Consider the following 9357-nt stretch of genomic DNA (forward strand, 5'->3'; position numbering starts at 1 on the left):
CTACAATGGCGAACTGTTTGGCGGTGCACAATTGTCTGTTATCATATGCGAAGGGTTCAGGACAGCTTATTAATTTCGAAAAGTCCTCCCTCTCCTTCAGCCCGAATACAAATGAGCAACTGGCTGAGAATATTAAGTCTGTGTTAGCTATCCCAGTGGTTCACGCCCATTAAGTGTATTTGGGCCTCCCGGCCGTCTCTTTGCGAAGTAAGAAACTGCAATTCAGATACCTGGTGGAGAGAGTAGCGAAGAGAATTCAAGGATGGGGAAACAAAACTTTTTCGGTAGGGGGTAAGGAAACATTGATCAAATCGGTGCTCCAGTCCATCCCCACTTTTGCTATGTCCTGTTTTCTTATTCCCAAATCGGTGTGTGAAGAAATAGAGCGTGAATGCTCTAATTTTTGGTGGGGAATAGACACAGGGAAAAAGAGAATGCACTGGAAATCGTGGCCAGCCTTGTGTAAAACGAAATGCATGGGTGGTTTGGGGTTCAGACAGCTGGAGACTTTCAATCAGGCCCTACTAGCTAAACAGATTTGGCGCATTATCTCGGAACCTGAATCTTTGGTGGCCAGAGTCTTGAAAGGCCGGTATTTTCGCCATCGGGATATTATGGAAGCCGATATGGGCAGCAATCCTTCTTCCATCTGGAGAGCGTTTATGTGGAGCAGGCCTTTACTTGCTGAAGGTTTGTGTTGGAAGGTGGGAGATGGGGCTCGTATTAATACGTTTGAGGATATTTGGCTTCCGGGTCCTAGAACCTGCCTAGCACCGATTCCAGACTATGCCTCATTTTCTAAAGTGAAGTCTCTCATGGTGGATGGTAGATGGAACATGCCTCTGATCCAAAAGAATTTCTCTCCACTTATTGCTCAGAAAATCACTTCTATTCTCATCACTCTGACAAGTAGAAAGGATACGAGATTTTGGAAATATGACCAGAAAGATATATATACGGTATGGGATGAGTATAAGGCTGCCCAAGGCCTCTATTAACAGCCCCCCTCGTGCTCGGCCCCTCTCCAAAGGGGCTGGTGGAAGTTCCTGTGGCCATTATCGATTCCTCCAAAAGTGAGATTATTCTGGTGGAGAACGCTTAATAATATTATTCCAACGGAACAAAACCTACTTATACATCATGTTCCAGTTACTGGAAGGTGCCCGTTGTGTCAATTTAACTGGGATACTACCATTCATTCCCTATTTTCTTGCCCGGCTGTGAAATCATGTTGGAAAAGAAGCTGGATTTGGTCATCTCTTAAGTAGCTTCGCCACTTAGACGTATTTGATATATTTCTAGGGATGAAGGAAAAGCTGAGTAAACTTGATTTCGAACTATTTATCATGCGTACTTGGGCCACTTGGAATGAGAGGCTTCGCTATCTTCATGAATGTAATGGCAAGGCTCGAGAATTGGATGCTGATTGGTGTGAAAATCTGCTCCGAGAATTGCGTGCGGCACGTGATTCAGTTATGAGCGGCACAAAGTCAACTTTGATCAGCTCTCAAAGCACTTGGTCTGCCCCGTTAGTTCACCAATTCCGGTTGGATGTGGATGCAGCTTATAAAGAGGGATATCCTAGTTGCACAGTCGGTGGAGTTATTCGTGATCATGAGGGACAACCGATTTTGGCTTTCGGAGAATTGATTGACAAGGCCTAATCTGTTACAATGGCCGAGCTTCTTGCCATCCGGGTTGGCTTGAAAGTCGCTAGGCAGCACAACATTCAGATTCATCAAATCACCTCGGACTCTCTTCTTGCAGTGCAAGCAGTCACAAGGCCAGAAAAGGATCTTAGTTATGTGTGTTCTATTGCTGCGGATATTAGCATACTTATGGAAGGCACTCGAGAGCCCTCATCTTTTTCATGTCAGGAGATCGGCTAACCGGGTGGCTCACTCGGTTGCTGCTTTTGCTTTTTCATCCTCCTCTCATTTTGTTTGGGAGGATGGATCTTTTCCTTGGTGGTTGATTAAACTTGTAATTACAGGACCTATCATCTTCTTAATAAATTACAAGATTTCAGCTATAAAAAAAAAAATTTTCTGCATTCTCATTCACTGCTACATTCAAACTAAAAAAACTATTTATGCCTTCAAAAAAATTGCAATAATAAATTATACTTACATACTTGTAAAGTTGAATAATCTTATCTGAACTCTTCTTTTATATACAATTTTTTCATAAACCTTACATCGTAATTTTTTTAAAGATAAATATAACTTTTGAATCCAAGCTTTATTTTATTTAATTTAAAATTTTTAACCCTTTTTTGTTTATTGCATCACTTACCATTTGGCAATTTGGGTAAATTTGTTATAATTATATTTTGAACATAAAATCTCATCTCAAACATGAAACTTATTGTTACATGAGTTATAAGTGATCGTAAAGCGTACTTACTTGATTCCAGTTGCTTTCTTCCTTAACTCTTGACCAATAATCCATGTATCTAATGTATGAATATTGCCCTTTATTCCTCAAAATGTCCTCAACTTTCTAAAAATTTGAATGATCAGTTATGGATAACACTAACTGTGGTTAGGCGTGAAATACGTGGAAACCCTAACAAACATTGACCGTATTTATTAAACAAATAATTTTTCTTGTAAACGACTTATTCAAAACGCATATATTTATTACATAAATAAATAACTTTGACTGACATTTTTGCCACTACCTTGCTAACTCAATAAATAAATAAATTACGAATTTTGTAAAATATAACTTAAAATAGTTGAATTCGTTATGCAAATGCATAAGATATGGCCAAATGGCATGTGCTTTTTTTTTTTGGTAAGTTCAAACATTTTAGTGGCATATTCTAACTCGCAAAAGTCATGTTTTTTTTGTTAATATTAGTCTTCCTTCCTAGCCTTAGGTTTAATTCCCCCTCATGACGTCTTTCTCTTTTACACAATATTTTCCTTCCTCTTCTCCCCTCAAAAACGACAGTGGAGGAGAAGATGATAAAATGGTGGAAGTTACGTCGAAAGATGTTGTTTTCTTGAGTTTTTTCGAGTATTTTTTGCATAGTTTTAGAAAGGTCTTTAGTCTTTTAGAATGGGAAATTGCATTCAAAGGAATAAAAAAGTGGTGAAGGAATACGATGGTGGCACAATAAGTTCTCATAAAGATAAGGGTAATTCAAGTGAAGGCAGAAATCAAGAAAATGTGGAAATCGAGAATAATTCAACAAATCTTCATGATATTAATCTTAGTAATGCTGATTCAAGTCAAGGGCCGAAGCAAGTTGCGGAATCAGATTATAATTTCGAAATGGAAAGTCATAACAAAATACCATCGAATCTACCTTCGTTTTCAGGTAATATTTCTTCCTCAATCTTATTCTTATTGTTTCATCTTAAATTTGATATTCAAATTTGTAATTGCCATTATGTCTGCGTATGCATGTATTTTGCATCAATATCGGACAAATTATTGATCGGTTCATGTTTCTGGTTTGTTCAAGAAAATCATTCATTGTTCTCGTCTGAAATGTTATCCAGTTATTAGGGTTTGTTTCGGGCATATGAAAAGTACCCCAATCCGTGATCCAAGATTCTTATTATATTTATTTAAGATATATATCAAAAAAAGTTTGAAGAATTATGATATGAATATGCATGATATATAATCGTGCAAATAATAAGGAAAAGTAATTTTTTTAAAAAAAGAAATGTAAAACAACAAAAAAAAATTACCCAGATATTGATTTTGAAAAAAGATCGAAGCCATAATATTGTGAAGAAATGATATACTCTTCAGTTTATGGGAGTGTTATTCGCTTTTCATAGATGATCACACTTTACTTCACGCATGGTTCTTGGAATTTGTAAAAATATATATTATATATATATATGTGTGCGCGCGTGTATATATATATTATGTTAATTTCTTAAAAAAAAGTTACTCTTAGTTTATTTTTCAGTAAATATGGAGCAAACTCACCAAAAGAGTCATCCATTACCCACTCCGAATCTCCCCCAACAGCCTCGCAACAAGAACCCTAAAGTTAGTTGTTCACTATTGCCAAGACCAGACACTATACCAAGACTTGAGAAACCTAGCTGCTCATCAGCAATCCCGAATTCCGAGACACTAATGGAAAATGGGAAATCTAGTAAATTACCAATGCCAAGATCAGAAAGTGAGATATTGTCGTCACCATATCTAAAGGCCTTTAAGTTTAACGAACTTAAGAACGCCACATCGAATTTTCAAAAGGATAATTTACTCGGCGAAGGAGGTTTCGGCCGTGTTTACAAAGGATGGTTGGATGAGGAAACTTTCACAGCCGCAAGGCCTGGATCAGGCAATGGAAGTCGCTATCAAGATGTTGATACCTCAAGGTTTCCAGGGTCATAAGGAGTGGCTGGTTTGTTTTCTTCCTATTCTTGAAAATTTTATGGCATTTTTTAATATATACTTAGCCTAATAAATTACAAATACATCCTTTCAAATGATATTTTTGCGATATCTAATGTTAAATATTCTAATAAATATTTGCTGAATAATACTGCAGATAATATATATGTTCCCCTCAGGACCCACATCTCTATTTCTAGCCTATACAAGATTTAATTAGGAACCATTTATTTTGAATGTGTAGATGTAAATAATGAGAGTACTCCATATATATTCATCGTTCTTTTTTTCTCATTAATTTGCCTATTTTTTGTTGCAGTCAGAGGTGAACTATTTGGGTCGGCTTAGGCATCCAAATCTTGTGAAACTCGTCGGATACTTCTTTAGAAGGTGAAGACCGGATTCTGGTTTATGAATTCATGCCAGGAGGCAGCTTGGAGAATCACTTATTCAAAAGTAAGTAATTTCATTCTTCTATACACACACAATTTTGATGAGGATAAAGACCTTAATTATTAAAAAGCTTGCATATAAAATTGTTGTCATAAACAAGAAGTGATCATTATTATTTCTTCTAATGCAGAAAATTCTCCACCTCTTTCCTGGGCAACAAGGATCAAGGTTGCTGCAACTGCAGCCAGAGGGCTATGTTTTCTTCACGACTCCGAGTCGCCCGTCATTTATCGTGATTTCAAAACATCAAACATTTTGTTAGATTCGGTATTTTCATTTGAATAAATTTATAATATTTTAGTTAAATTTATTTTCTATTTGGTGGTCTTCATTTATTTTCTTGATTTATAATACAAATTATTTTGTTTGTCTAGGAATTTCATGCAAAGCTCTCAGACTTTGGGTTGGCGAAATCGGGTCCGACAGGATTTAATACTCATGTAACCACACGAGTTATGGGTACTGAAGGATATTGTGATCCAAAATATCAAACCACAGGTATTTATATGTGTTTCTTTTTGTTCCCTTAATATTACACACGCTTCATGCAGCCATCAAGTGTGATTTTAATGGCTTTTATCCTTATTTTGATGGATAGTGATGTGGCGCAGCCGCGGATACATCGTCAATTATGATGTAATGACGAAATATCTAATGTCATGTCAACAATGTCTTGCACCACATCAGTATTTTAGTTAAATATGAATGAAAGCTAAAAAATCAGAACTTACTAGCCGAATGCAAAATATTGACTATTTGAATGACCAAAACATAGAATAGATGTCATCAATCTTGTAGTTGGAGTGACAAATCCTCTCTTCATTATGAGAGCGGCCGGGGTTCATACCCTGGTAACTGCAAAACCTTCATCCCATGTTGTATATTAAAAAAAAACCTTAAAATAGGCTAACTTAGCGAATGGATTCGATCACTTTCCCAAACTGAAATAACCTCGTCGGCCGGATCTCCTTAAATTTTAAATAATACTTGCAAACTATTAATTGATATATGTAGTAAAGCTAATGGCATTGGAAGGCTATCCAAACAAATTGATTCGAATTGGCTCGAAATGTGTGTATATTATATACAAGCACATTGATAGAAATATCATGCAGGAACCACATAACAGTATATCGTACAACACAAACTAAGACAGAGAGTTTTCCTAACAGGTAAACTTACTGTCAAGTGTGACGTATACAGTTTCGGAGTTGTGTTACTAGGAGTTGCTCACAGGGCGACGTGCTATCGACGAAACGAAATGTGACGAGGAGAAGAACTTGGTCCATTGGGTGAGGCTTCATGTACGTGATAACGGCAAGGTATTTCGAGTAATGGACACAAAGTTAGAAGGCCAATATCCCAAGAGAGGAGCCTATGTTGCTGCAAATCTTGCATTATGTTGTGTAAATTTGGAGCCAAAGTATAGGCCACCAATGACCGAAATCTTGGAAATTCTTGAAAATCTTCCATCACAAAAACACCACAGTAATGCATCCCCTTAATCAATCGAAATAGTTAAAGTTGTAAAAATAACCTCATTAATCTAATTAATAGAACTTGTCATCATTGTGCATAAATGTTTTTTTTTTTAATTTTTTTTAACAAAAACACAACTCGGTAAGGGTGGGATTTGGCAGGCCTCTGCTCGATATCATTGTATATATATGTATGTAATGTATTGAAGGATATTTTCTGGGCATGGTGTATATTTATATATTTTTTGCATGTAAATATTGTAAAGAGATTTTAAAGATTTAACTAAGCATAGAGCAGGGATAATTGTCTCAGTATAGGTAAAAAGATCGTCGTTTTTTTTCTTTTGGTAATATTGTCTTAAAAATTTTGAGTTTCCGGAGCCCTAATATTTTAACTTAATTAACTATCATTATTATGATTTAAATAATGTTTTTATCAAATTGTTGTTACATTTCTTTCGGTCGAAATAGTTGATAGATGAGCCAATTTAAATTTTTAGCTCATATTATACAAATTAAGTATGAACCGAAATATTTAAATTATCCCAAAATTATGCGAAATATTACATGCCAATAAAAATTAAATTTTATGAACCTACATTACATAAAAGGAAATTTCCATATACTTTAATTGAATTAACTAAAGCTGTTATAAATTTATTAGAGAATAGAGAATGGAGAAAAGAGAGAAAACAATAAAATATGAGAGTATAATTGAGAGAAAAAAAATTGTGTATTATTTCAACTAAACACATCTGTTTATAGAGTAGAGATATTAAGACATAAAAAGAAGATTACAATAAATCGATTATCTAAATATCATCTATATAAAACACTCTTCTTAGATGATTGATGGAAAATCCGGTGTTGTCTCGTTAAAAACTTGTCAGTAAAACTTAGTGGAAAAAACCCGAATGAAGGAAAAAAATACAATATTAAATACTCTCTCTAACTTCAATATCGAAGATCCTTTAATTGATTCATCCTGATCTTATACACTAATTTTTTTTAATGTCGACATTGACAATGCTTTTGTGAATGAGTCAACTAGATTATCGCTAGAGCGAGTTTGTTGGACATTAATATCACATTTGTCTTGAAGTTCATGTGTGTAGAAAAATTTTGATGAAAAATGTTTTGTTCTATCCCCTTTAATACATCATCCTTTCAGTTGTGCAATGCAAATAACATTATCTTCAAATATAATCGTCAGTCTATCTTTAGTTGTTGGTAGTCCACATGATTCTCGAATATATATGTTGCGTCATGGATCTCAACCATATACATGATCTCGACTTGCTTCATGCATTGCAATGATCTCGTAATGATTTGAAGATGTTGCTGTTAAACCTTGTTTCATCGATTCCATGAAATAGCAGTTCCTCATCTTGTAAACATACAACCTGTTTGAGATCTGGTTTTATATGAATCTGAAAGATAGACTGCATTTTTATATCCTACTAAAAATGAATTTTATTTTGAGAAATACGAAAATCTCATGTCTGTTATACCACAAAAGGTATCTAAATGTATTCTTTATACAATTTCAATGTCTTCGGGTTGGAAAAAAGTTATACCTAACTATAAGGTTATCTGAAAATGATATATCTTGTCTACTATAATTTCCAAAATATGATAATGAACCAATTGCACTAAGATATGGTGCTTAAGGACCAATGATCTTTTATCCATATTCAAGTGGACGAAAATGATCTTTCTTAGTATCAAGTGATTGAACAACCATTTGTGATGTCCAGCAGTATGCATTGTCCATGTAAAATTATTAAAATCATTTTGCTATATTTTCAATATATGAGGATTGATAACAAATATTTCTTCTAGTAAATGTTCAATTTGCAATACAAGACAAAATTTGTTTTTCCCAAGTCTTTCATATCAAATTCACCTTATAGTTAATTAGCAGTTTTGGTAAGCTCTTTCACAGTCTCTATCAAATTTAGATCATCGACATTACTCTCACAATTGCAAAACCAACATCCTTTCCTTTTTGTAAAATTTTATGGACACATAACATCATCTGTATAACCTTCTTGTAGTATATATTCACTAAGAAAATGTACTACATGCCCTTGGAATGTTTTAATTAATATAATGACTTTTGCAACTTTATCATGAAGATGGTCCTGGGGGTTGTCATTTTCTTCCGGTGGTTTAAATCCTTCAGAAATTTTTATGTATATCTCACAACCAAGTGAACCATAAAAATATGAAATGTCACTACAAGAAAAACGCTAAACGACAACGGATCCGTTGTCGTAGGCCATTTAAAACTGTTGTAACTGAGGGTGTTGTTGAAAGTGCGTTCAACGATAACTGTTTTAAACCGTTGTCGTAGCTAAATATTCGCTTTTATGATATGTTTTCCATCGCTAATTAGCGACGGTTTATACAAAATCGTCGCTAAAGCCGTCGCTAAGTAGCGATAAGTAGCGACAGTTTTTTACTATACCGCAGCTAATTAGCGACAGATTTTTTGACTAGATCCGTCGCTATTTTTTACGTAAAAAAATTTAATGTTATAATTTAATAAATCTACGCAAAAAAAAACTTACAATATGACTAAGCTACTAATATTCATGATCTTAACTAACACTTAGAAATTTACCAAGAATTGAAGCGAAAAAACTTATCCTATTTCGAAATTAAAATCGTCTAAGAGAGAAAATTTTTTTGTGTGAACGAAATGGACAAAGGACGGGGATATCTATAGACAATTTGCACCAAAAACCGTCGCTAGGTTAGTATTAAACCGTCGCTACTAGCGACAGTTCTGCTAAAGTCGTCGCCATTAGCAACAGTTATTTAATAAAATCGTCGTAATTTTTAAATTAGCGACGTTTTAAAACCGTCGCTAATCTAAAAATAGTAAAACTATCGCTAAATATAGCGACGGTGTTTGATAAAACCGTCGCTAATTTAAAAATGCGACGGTTTTGATAAAACCGTCGCTAAATATTGCATCAGTTTAAGATAACCGTTGTTGTTTGTCCAACACGCTAATCCACAACGGTTTTCTAAAACTGTTGTCGTTTGT

General features: G+C 34.6%; 1 pseudogene; it reads left to right on the plus strand.

Annotated features, from left to right (window-relative positions):
- The first annotated feature begins 2830 nt into the window (after positions 1 to 2830).
- On the plus strand, positions 2831 to 6333 carry LOC142529269 (putative serine/threonine-protein kinase PBL18; annotated as a pseudogene).
- Positions 6334 to 9357: the final 3024 nt, after the last annotated feature.

The sequence above is a fragment of the Primulina tabacum genome, chromosome 16 (assembly GCF_025594145.1).
Source record: "Primulina tabacum isolate GXHZ01 chromosome 16, ASM2559414v2, whole genome shotgun sequence".
Classification (NCBI taxonomy): domain Eukaryota; kingdom Viridiplantae; phylum Streptophyta; class Magnoliopsida; order Lamiales; family Gesneriaceae; genus Primulina; species Primulina tabacum.